We start from the raw sequence: 11,738 nt of genomic DNA, 5'->3' as shown, positions 1-11,738 counted from the left end.
TCAACAGCAATGGTTGAGTCCTGGTTGCAGCAGGCAGGGTTTGGTGCCTATTCCTTTTGGCAACAGGACTTCTGTTGTCGAGAAGTGAGAGTTCCGGGTAATGGCCAATGAGCCACTTACCTCTGAGTGGCTATACCCACTAGGTGACCACTTCCTGTGGGAAGGGATCACATCCCTAACCCTGGTTGGCTATTTTCCTGCCATCCAAGATGGAGGAAAATGAAATGGAGTGGCCACCTCATCTGAAGGTGGTCACTCCCCTTAATCTTTGTGTGTTTTCCTGCCATTCCTCCCGTAAAAAGTGGGGTTTGGGATAGGGGGTGGCCATCTGCTGCTAGCAGCAAATGGCTGGAATGGTGCTTCAAAGGCGGCATGGACTTTGAAGCTTCCTGCAAGAGCAGGGCACATTCCTGGGGGAGGAGGTGTGACACCTCCACCCAGGAAAGGCTTTGTGTTCTGGTCCCAGAGGGCAGAAGCCCTCACTTCAGGGATCCAGAATTGTGTCTTGTGGTGGCAGGCCACTTTGGACTAGCCAGCAACCATGTCAGGGTGGTGTAGGTTTTACAGGAGCACCTGTAAGGTGGCCCCTGGGTACATGGTATAATAAATCCAGCACTGGTACCAGTGAGGATTTCTTATTTTGGGCTGTTTGGTACCAAACAACCCAGGGTTCAGAGTAGCCATCATGTAACTGGGGAAATCGTAACAACCAGTGTCCAGCACATGTGCTTGCTATGGCTCCCCTGTACACTTAGTATGCCTTTAGGTTTGGTAAAGACACAGTAGGGGCATATTTGCTCTTGCAAACGTATCCCCCTCACATGCATTATAGTGCACCCTGCCTTGCAAGGTGTGCCAGAGGGATGACTTACCTGTAGTGCATGCAGTGTTAGTGGATGGGGCACCCTTGGTGAGTGCCATGTTGAGGTTTTAACTTTTAAATAGACCTTGTCATACACTTGCATTGAAAGTCTGCATGAGGCTGGTGTGGGGCCTCTCAGAGTGGCACAATGGGTGCAGTAGCTCTAGGTGTCCTCTTCAGTACCCATGTCCTGGGCACTAGGGGTACAATTTACTAGAGACTTACAAGGAGAACTGAAGTGCAAATACATATAACAGCTTTGGGGAAAGAGATCTGGTCCTGGGAACCTGTATGGCAGGGGCCCAGGGTACTTACAATTTTGAAACCATATTTTGAAACCATATCATTTTCCAGGCAAAAGGTTGGGGGCTAACCATGCAAAAAGAGGCCTCTCTCTCATAGGTACGATCTCCAGATTTCTGAAAAATGATTAACTCCCACAGAAGCAGCATGCATCTCCTGAATAAATGTAAAATCCATCTTAAATCTATTGAAGTATGCAATCACCAGTTGGGCCTTGTGGTGGTCATTCACCTCTCTCAAGTTCCAGGCAAGCAGCCTCATCGTACGCCCCAGCCATATGTGCTCTATTTGCAGTTTTTACCCTTTCCACTAAGCTGACCTGTCAGATCAGAAGTATTCCTGACATCAAACCCTGTGCCACATGTGTTCTAGTAATAGTCGCCCAAACAGCCCTTCCAACAAACCCCTACCCACATGAGTAACCTTAGCAGAGCATTACAGTCTATCCTCAGAGTGGATAAACTGGCATCAATCACATTGTTGCCCAGACTCATGTGATGCTCCGCAGTGTTAGATATAACAGTAGTGTTAGACGTCTGTCCTTCTTCCATATCGATGAGAGATGTAACTTGTCTTGAGACTGTGGACGGTTATTTAAGGATTAGTAGCTAGTGAATGGTGGGGGGTGGGGGGACCGTTTCTAACACATTGAGTGCCTCCTTTTTTTACAGTCTTTAAAGCACAAGAGTACACCTTGTTCACTGCAGAATTAACAACAGTTCGTCTTTCATAAACAAGTGAAGAGAAGCTTCCAGTTTTTAATAGTCTCTATCCAAGTATCAATGTCTTCAGGAATGTTAAACAATGAATTATCAATTGCCTCTTCTGTCCATTCATGGCCTGAGGATTCATCTTTGTATTCTTCCCAGTGTGGCTCTACGGTCACCAGATGGGTCCATTCAGTTCCGTAATATTATGTTTTTTATCATTGTTACTAGGTAGGAGCCCAGTTGGACACCAGGTCGGACAGGAGTGTGGTACAGTGCTGTTTGTCTTGACAGTTCACTATAGTTGGCTCTGGAACAGGAAACAGGAAAAGGGCTTTGTCAAGCGTCACAGTGACCATGAGTCAGCTTTGGAAACAGGAGAAATCACTGGATGTGTTATCCCATCACCACACCCAGCAGTGACATTGTGGACCACTTCAATCTAAGTACGTGGGCATAGAGTTGATAACATTGATACAATGTCTCTCTCGCAGTGGGCCTGATTCACAAAGGTAAACTTGCACTTTTGGCCCAAGTTTAGACCAAAAGTCTAAGTTTACAACTTTTAGGTATTCACAAAGGTAAGTTACGAGTAGTATCTTTACATCCACACTCAGGACTGTATCTCCCCACTTGGGGCTGAAATCCACCCTGAGTGCAGAGATTCTACTCCAGGTGAGGAGAGTACAATCCGGGCAGGGAATGGCATCTCTGCACAGTGGAGATTCTGTCCTGAGTGCAGACGTAGGATACTACTAGTAACTTACCTTTGTGAATAACGAAAAGTCGTAAACTTAGACTTTTGGTCTAAACTTGAACCAAAAGTGCAAATTTACCTTTGTGAATCGGACCCAGTGTGTTTATGGTTTAGACGTGGTATTGCGCTTATGTATGTAACCAACACAATATTTTCCTACGTACAGTGCTCTGTTTCTTTTGGGTCATGTTCGCACTTTATGAAACCCTCTAAATAAAAATGAAGAAATCATTATAGAAAAGATCGCAATTGAATTAATTTCTGCCACATTCATATCACTGCAAGACACCAAAGGGGGTACTAGACCATTTACTCACATTAGAAGAAACTAAAGGGGTACACAACCAGGTACTCATATTTTATGTGGCTAAGGGGCGGGTACACATTGATGACATTTCTAGTCCATCTCCATGGCGTCTTTACATAAATTTGCTGTTTGAGTCATCTCATTAACCCCCTCCAATTTTTCCCCAATGGTGGCCACAGAGTTTATCATTTTTGGAGCAAGGCTCGTGGAGTGATAAAACCTTTGCTTTGTCTTTCCCTATTCAGGAAAACAGATTTATTTATTTGTTTTGTTTCTACTGTGCGGGCATAGCCAGAATGGACATTAGAGAGCGTTAAAAACTTAAGAAACTATTTACATTGTATGGTATAAAAAAGGTTACAGTGTTCAAACAACTAAGATTGCAGTCAGTACTTTCAGCAGATATTCATTATAATACAGATCAGCATGTTAAGAAAATATACCGTACAGAAGCAAAAAGAGTACAATTGTTGTCTACACGTGATATAGGAGATTGTAATCACTGCTCTAACTAGAGGCCTCTTATTCACAGGTTGTCCAGCAAACTGTCCTGCAAAGTCTGTACAAATGGTGGCAGCTCCTGTCCCGCATGAAACCATAAACCTGATGCACACATATTTCGGGGGTTACAATCCTCTAAGGCCAGTTGCATCCGACTTCCAACCAACCCCAAAACTCCACTTGTCCTCCCCCAGACAGTGTTGATAATAAAAGAAATAAAATGTCAACGATAAACAGCAAGAACATAAGATACTAGATAACACTCAATGTACCCAAAACTGTGGATATGAGACCTAGAGGGCCTTGCAGAACAAATCCCACATAAATTAGTAAATAGGTAGAGCCAGATCATTAGGAAGCCAAAATAGTCCTTGTACCACAGTAGACTGGGAACAGGGAAAGAAATCAGGCTGTTGCTTTGTGTAACATCTGCATTCTGTCGAAGTTTCATGCTCTCTGGAGTTTGCACATTGTCACCTCTGTGGGAAAGGGACCTTTCTGTTCCTTTGTTTCACATGTTGTTCAGGTATTTCATGCCCCCTATATCCGTGTGCAGGTGTGGTTTTTTTGACGTAGCACCTAATGACTGTTTCAAATGAAAGACTTTCCAATCAGTACTTCTTAAACCCTGGTAGTCTTTTCATGCCTCAGAGTTTCTGGTAGGAAATGCTCTTTCCCATTTATAATATTGAAATGGCTTCTCCCTGGTGTATAATTTCTGATCAATAGTAAGCTATTTCTTTGTAAAGAATGACTTGTCACACTGAAGACAGATACAGTTTCTCCAAGGAATGCTTGTAGACACATTAGGTTCCCCCTGTGGAAAAATGCTTTGCAAGAAAAGGTTGTATCTGCCAATATGGACTATCTGATCAGCACCTGGTCACATTGATTGCATCAGTTACTTCCCAGCGTGGACTTTTAGATGTTGCATTAATAGTCCCTTTGTAATGATTGCTTTGTCACATCAGTATATTCCTATGGGGTCGCTCCTGTGTGGGGGACACATATCCCACTAGTAATGACTTTCCATGTTTGTATTAACTTGGCAAAGGATGCCTTGCCACATTGAGTGCAGTGATATGCATTCTCCATCATCATGACTTTCTCCTCTATCTTGACTTACTGTGGTATCAGCAGGGCCCTGCAGATAAATGAATTGTCACATTCAGTACATTTATATGGTTCTTCCCCAGGGTGGAGTTTCCGATAGTACATTGGTTGTGCCCTTCTTATAAATGCCTTGTCACTTTCTGTACATTCATATGGTTACTTCAGTAAGTACACTTTGCCAATCTACAGGAACTCACCCCAGGTTCTGCCATGCCACCTTGGACTTCATCGCCCACTCGCCACAGCCTCTGAACACTACATATTCTTAGCAGATCTCAACTTCCACATGGACGACCTTAAAGACGACAGCACTGACAACCTTATAGAAGGCATGAGCAACATTGGCCTCCACAAACTCGTTACTGACCCAACACACATCACAAGGCACACGTTTGACCCCATCTTCACCTCCAGTGAAAGAATCAATTAACGCCATGTCACAGCACTCACCTGGACCGACCACTCCATCGTCCACTTCATCATCACAGGGCACAACGCCACGGAAACCAAAGCCAAACCCTACGCCACATAGGGAACCAGCTCAAACCGCAGCAAGGAGCTCTTTGCCATCATTATGGAATTCAGCAACCAGGTGGCCACTGAGAATATCATCAATCCCTCCCAGGATCTGTACGACACACTCACTGACTACTTTCACAACAAGATTGTAGTCATCTACAGGGGCTTCGAACCTCAGCTCTCTGCCAATGACAGCCTCAACAGCCTCACACACTCTGACACTAACCCTGATCTCAGACTCACTACCTGGAACCTCCTCTCCATGAAAGATACCACCCCATCATGAACTCCATGCACTCTGCGGCACCCACCGAACAATGCCCCCACCTTATCTTCAACCTCAGGCGCAAGACGATCAGCTAGATCACAAACTTCCTGACCAAATCCATCGCCATGGCCTCCTTCGTGGAACAGTGGAAACACAAAGAAGTGAAACCCTTCCTGAAAAACCCTTTGGCAGACCCAGAACAACTGAGGAACTACCGACCGATATCTGCTCCCGTTCCCAGCCAAAGTCCTCAAGACGACGGTCAACAGTCAGTTGACTAGACACCTGGAGCACAACAACCTCCTGAACTCCTCCCAGTCCAGCTTTCAAACCAATCACAGCACTGATACCGTCCTGATAGCAGACGATGACAACATCAGAGCCCTCTTGAGCCTTGGTGAGACTGCAGCCCTCATCCTCCTCGACCCCTCGGACACCTTCGACACGGTCTCCCACCAGATCCTGATCAACAGACCCCACCACATCAGAATCAAAGGAGATGTCCTCAAATGGATCACCTCCTACCTTACCAGAAGAATTCAGAAAATCTGATTCCCTCCCTACTCCTTGAAGCCCAAGAACATCATCTGTGGCATCCCACAAAGATCCTCCCTCAGCTCCACCCTCTTCAACACTTGCATGACCCCTCAGCCCCAGCCAACATCATCAAATCACCCGGGCTGAAGATCATCTCCTATGCCGACAACACCCACCTCATTCATTCTTTGTCAGAGCCCTTACCACCTCCAGAGGCAATTTCCATAGGTGCATGGCCAATGTCGCCGATTGGCTGAAGCGCAACTGCCTCAAACTGAACACAGACAAGACGGAAGTCTTCATCTTTGGTAACTACGTCTCTCCTTGAAGCAACGCAAGGTCGCTGGCAGAAATTGGACCCTTCCCCACCCCTACCAACCCCGCCTGTAACACCTGCATCGTCCTGGAAAACAAGCTCTCCATTAAGAAGCAAATCAACACAATCTCCACCGTCTGCTTCCTCATACTGCCCATGCTTGGCAAGATCTTCAGATGGCTCCCTGCCAGCACCAGACAAATGATCACCCAGGCCCTTGTGATCAGCTGGTTTGACTTAAGTAACTCTATGTACGTAGGGATCACCGATCACCTCCAGCAACGAATGCAGATAAAACAGAACTCAGCAACAAAGCTAGTCCACCACCTCCCGAAGCAGAGCTACATCACGCCCCACCTCAGGAAACTCCACTGTCTCCCAGTCCAGAAGTGATGCAAGTTCAAGATGCTACCTACGGTTACAAGGCACTCCACAAGGAAGAACCGGCCTACATCAACGAATGCTTATTCTTTCACCAACCCACCAGACACCTGCATTCTGCCTCCCTCTTCCTCACTTACACTCCTAGAGTCAGACACATCAGGCACAGTGGCTTCTTCTCCCACCTGGTCACAAAGATCTGTAACAAACTTCCCCTGCACCTGGGATCCACCTCATCATGGCATCTGTTCAGGAAAGGACTCAAAACTTGGTTGTTCAATTCATTGGTCCCTACATACACCAGCTCGTCCCCCAGTGCATTTAGACCCTTGCGGGTGACTTGCCATGCTTCATAAATACTTATTGATTGGTTCTGTACATTCATATAGATTTTCACTAATGTGGACTTTCTGGTGTTGTTTTAACTCTCCCTTGCTAATAAATGCCTCGCCACGGTCAGTACAGTCTTCAGGGTGGACTTTTGATGTTGCATTAACTTTATTTCTTATGATTGCATTGTCACATTCAGAACATTTATATAGTTTCCCTTCCATGAGAACATTATGATGTCATATTAAATTTTGTTTTGTATAAAATCCCTAGTCGCATTCTGTACATTAAAATGGTTTCTCCCTCATGTGGATTTTTTAATGCTAAATTAGCTTATTCTACCTGCAGAAGACTTTATAACATTCTGTGCGTACTAAGGATTTCTCTCCATGTGATTGTCTGATGTTGCTTTGGCCCTCCATTCGTTATAAATGTTTTGTGAGATTCAATACATTGATATGGTCTCTCCCCTGTGTGGACTTTCTGATGTTGTTTTAGGTTCCCATTTATTCTAAATGCCTTATCACATTCAGAACAGTTAAATGGTCTCTGTATAGCGTGGACTTTCTGATTTTGCTTTAGCATTCCATTTGTTATAAATCCCTTGTCATATTCTGTACATTGAAATAGGCCCTCATTACGACCTTGGCGGACAGCTTCGGACCACCGGCGGGCGCCAATGTGGCCGCACTCCTGCCGCGGCCATTAGGGGATCCCCGCTGGGCCGGTGGGTGGAAACCTAGCTTCCGCCCGCCGGCCCAGCGGGGATCTCGGCCGCAACACAGGAGCCGGCTCCAAATGGAGCCAGCGGTGTTGCGGCTGTGCGACGGGTGCAGTTGCACCCATCACGCTTTTCACTGTCTGCATAGCAGACAGTGAAAAGCTGCACGGGGCCCTGTCAGGGGGCCCTGCGACTCCCCGTTCCGCCAGCATTTTCCTGGCGGTTCAAACCACCAGGAAAAGACTGGCGGTAGAGGACTCGTAATCCCCTGGGCAGCGCTGCCCTGGCGGATTAAAACCGCCGGGCCATTGTGGCGGGAAACGGCCGACTCCGGCGGTGCGACCGCGGAGCCAGCCTGTTGGCGGTGCTTCCTCCGAAACAGCCCTAGCGGTCTTGGACCGCCAGGGTTATAATGAGGGCCATAGTCTCTTCCCAGTGTGAATTTTCTGATGTTGCTTTAAACCTCCATTTGTAATAAATGCTTTGTCACATTCTGTAAATTGATATGGTTTCTCCCCAGTGTGGATTTCCTGATGTTGTTTTAGATTTCCATTAGTTAAAAATGCTTTCTCACATTCTGTACATTGATTTAGTCCCTCCCCAGTGTGGATTTTCCGATGTTGCTTTAGCTCTCCATTTGTTCTAAATGCCTTGTCACATTCAGAGCATTCACAGGGTTTCTCCCCAGTGAGGATTTCCTGATGTCGCTTTAGCTTTCAATTTGTAATGAATCCCTTGTCACATTCTGTACATTGATATGGATTCTCCCGAGTGTGGATTTTCTGATGTTTATTTAGCTCCCAATTTGTAATAAATGCTTTGCCACATTCTGTACATTGATATGGTTTCTCCCCAGTGTGGATTTTCTGATGTAGCTTTAGCTTTCCATTAAAAATAAATGCTTTGTCACATTCTGTACATTGGTATGGTTTCTCCCTAGTGTGGATTTTCCGGTGTTGCTTTAGCTTCCAATTTCTAATAAATGCTTTGTCACATTCTGTACATTGATATGGTAGCTTCCCAGTGTGGATTTTCTGATGTCGCTTTAGATTTTCATTAGTTAAAAATGCTTTCTCACATTCTGTACATTGATATGGTTTCTCCCCAGTGTGGATTTTCTGATGTTGTTTTAGCTTCCAATTTGTAATGAATCCCTTGTCACATTCTGTACATTGATATGATTTCTCCCCAGTGTGGATTTTCTGATGTTGCTTAAGCTCTTCATTTGTTATAAATCCCTTGTCACATTCTGTACATTGATATGGTTTCTCCCCAGTGTGGATTTTCTGATGTTTCTTTAGCTGCCAATTTGTAATAAATGCTTTGCCACATTCTGTACATTGATATGGTTTCTCCCCAGTGTGGATTTTCTGATGTTGCTTTAGCTCTCTATTTGTTATAAATGCTTTGTCACATTCTGTACATTGATATGGTTTCTCCCCAGTGTGGATTTTCTGATGTAGGTTTAGCTTTCCATTAAAAATAAATGCTTTGTCACATTCAGAGCATTCATAGGGTTTCTCCCCAGTGTGGATTTTCTGATGTAGCTTTAGCATTCCATTCAAAATAAATGCTTTGTCACATTCTGTACATTGATATGGTTTCTCCCCAGTGTGAATTTTCTGATGTCGCTTTAGCTCTCTATTTCTTATAAATGCTTTGTCACATTCTGTACATTGATATGGTTTCTCCCCAGTGTGGACTTTCTGATGTTTCTTTAGCTCCCAATTTGTGATAAATGCTTTGCCACATTCTGTACATTGATATGGTTTCTCCCCAGTGTGGATTTTCTGATGTTGCTTAAGCGCTTCATTTGTTATAAATCCCTTGTCACATTCTGTACATTGATATGGTTTCTCCCCAGTGTGGATTTTCTGATGTTTCTTTAGCTGCCAATTTGTAATAAATGCTTTGCCACATTGTGTACATTGATATGGTTTCTCCCCAGTGTGGATTTTCTGATGTAGCTTTAGCCTTCCATTAAAAATAAATGCTTTGTCACATTCTGAGCATTCATAGGGTTTCTCCCCAGTGTGGATTTTCTGATGCTGCTTTAGCTCTCCATTTGTTTTAAATGCCTTGTCACATTCAGAACATTCATAGGGTTTCTCCCCAGTGTGGACTTTCTCATGTTGCTTCAGCTTTGCATTTATTATAAATGCGTTGTCACATTCGGTACATTGATATAGTGCCTCCCCAGTGTGGATTTTCTGATGTTGCTTTAGATGTCCATTTGTTATAAATCCCTTGTCACATTCTGTACATTGATATGGTTTCTCCCCAGTGTGGATTTTCTGATGTCGTGTTAGATGTGACTTTCTAATAAATGCCTTGTCACATTCAGTGCAGCTGAATGGTCTCTCTCCAGTGTGGACTATTTGATGTCGCTTTATCTCTCCATTTGTGATAAATGCTTTGCCACATTCTGTACATTGATATGGTTTCTCCCCAGTGTGGATTGCCGGATGTTGCTTCGGCCCTCCATTTGTTATAAATGCTTTGTCACACTCAGTGCATTCATAGGGTTTCTCCCCAGTGTGGATTTTCTGGTGTTGCGATACTTGTCGATTGGTAGTAAACGCCTTGTCGCATTCTGTGCATTTGTACGGGTTCTCACCGGCGTGGATTTGTTGATGAAGCTTTAGCGTCTACTTCAATCCGAACACTTTATTACATTCTGTACATTTATATGGCTTCTCCCCTGTGTGGATCTTGTGATGCCGCATTAGATTATTCTTCCATCTGAACACTTTATTACATTCTGTACATTTATACGGGTTCTCCCCAGTGTGGATTTGTTGATGCCGCATTGGATTATTCTTCCATCCGAACACTTTATTACATTCTGTACATTGATGTGGTTTCTCCTCTACGTGGACACTCTGATGCTGCATTAGGTCTTTCATTACAAAGAACACCTTTCCACACTCAGTCCATCGATATGGTGTTTCTCCAGTATGAAGTTTCTGATGTCGTACTTACTCTTTCTCTGACTAATAAATGTGTTGCCACATTCTAGATATTCATACGGTTTCTGTCCTGTGTGTTCTTTCGGATACCAGGTTAGCTCTTCCTTCGTGATGAGCACCTCATCAGACTTGCTTCAGTATGTCAGTGTGTCAGGTCTTCAGTGTAAATCGTCTGATGTCTAAGAGCCAAGTACAGACCTCATTGGGCAGTTTGGGTTTTCTGCTCTAGAAGACGACTTTGGCGAGGCATTAGCCTTGAAGGGAAGAGATTTTGAGGTGTTCTGTTTGTACATCACTTCCTACATAAGTAAAGCTTCATGTCATTACATTTTCATTTCTTACTGTATTGATTTCACCTGTTACAATAGGAAAAAGAAACACTGAATAAGCTTAAATGCAGAATCCACCACAAAAATCTATTTGCATTTAATGAGATATTTAATTGTCCATTTAGACAAGTACGCTGAAGAAATTCTAGATTACACTTTCAATTTAAAGATGCAATAGGCAGAGAGTAAGGGCATACAATCCTTCCGTGATCTCCTTCTAGCGAGGAGTGTGGCCTCAAGGAGTAACCAAGACACCAGAAAAGGTTCCATGTTCAGTGAGTAAGACCCTTTCCCCACCACACTACAATGTTAAATCCATAGCGACAAGATGTCTCCCTTCTTATCAATGGAATGCTTCCTATTATCACACGGCCTAACACATAATACAAGATGGAGCCTTTGCAGTGAATGGACCATGTAACAGAGAGCAATAACGGCAGGAAACATAAGCAACTGCTGCAAGGGAGCCCTTTATACTATCAGAGAGCCTGGGATAGGACCCGGGCAGGTAATCTGAGCATCTTCTACATAGTGTAACTCCAGAGATCCGAGGCTCGGAGCAGAGCTACACAAGGAAAAGGAGGTTTACAACCATTTTAAGCACACATTGGGAAAGTAAATAACATCAGAAAAAAGAAAAACAAAAGGTGCATTGATGTGGATACTGCTAAATCCTTCAGTAGGCATGCAGATGCTTCTCCACAAATGTCCAAACCTGCAGAATGACACATGCACCACTTTCAGCTTTTCATCTGATGTTAGGCAAGCCCTTTTATTTTGTAAAAATTACATGTAAAACATACTTAAAGTGGCTTTCA

The 11,738-nt window shown here is 44.1% G+C and overlaps 1 pseudogene; it reads right to left on the bottom strand.

The window, feature by feature from the left end:
* Positions 1 to 2,758: 2,758 nt before the first annotated feature.
* The window catches only part of LOC138295264 (zinc finger protein 850-like), an 83,411-nt pseudogene continuing 74,431 nt past the window's right edge, over positions 2,759 to 11,738 (bottom strand).

Source organism: Pleurodeles waltl, chromosome 5 (assembly GCF_031143425.1).
Source record: "Pleurodeles waltl isolate 20211129_DDA chromosome 5, aPleWal1.hap1.20221129, whole genome shotgun sequence".
Classification (NCBI taxonomy): Eukaryota; Metazoa; Chordata; class Amphibia; order Caudata; family Salamandridae; genus Pleurodeles; species Pleurodeles waltl.
Note: the sequence above shows the minus strand (reverse complement) of the source record. Positions and strands in the feature narration are given on the sequence as shown.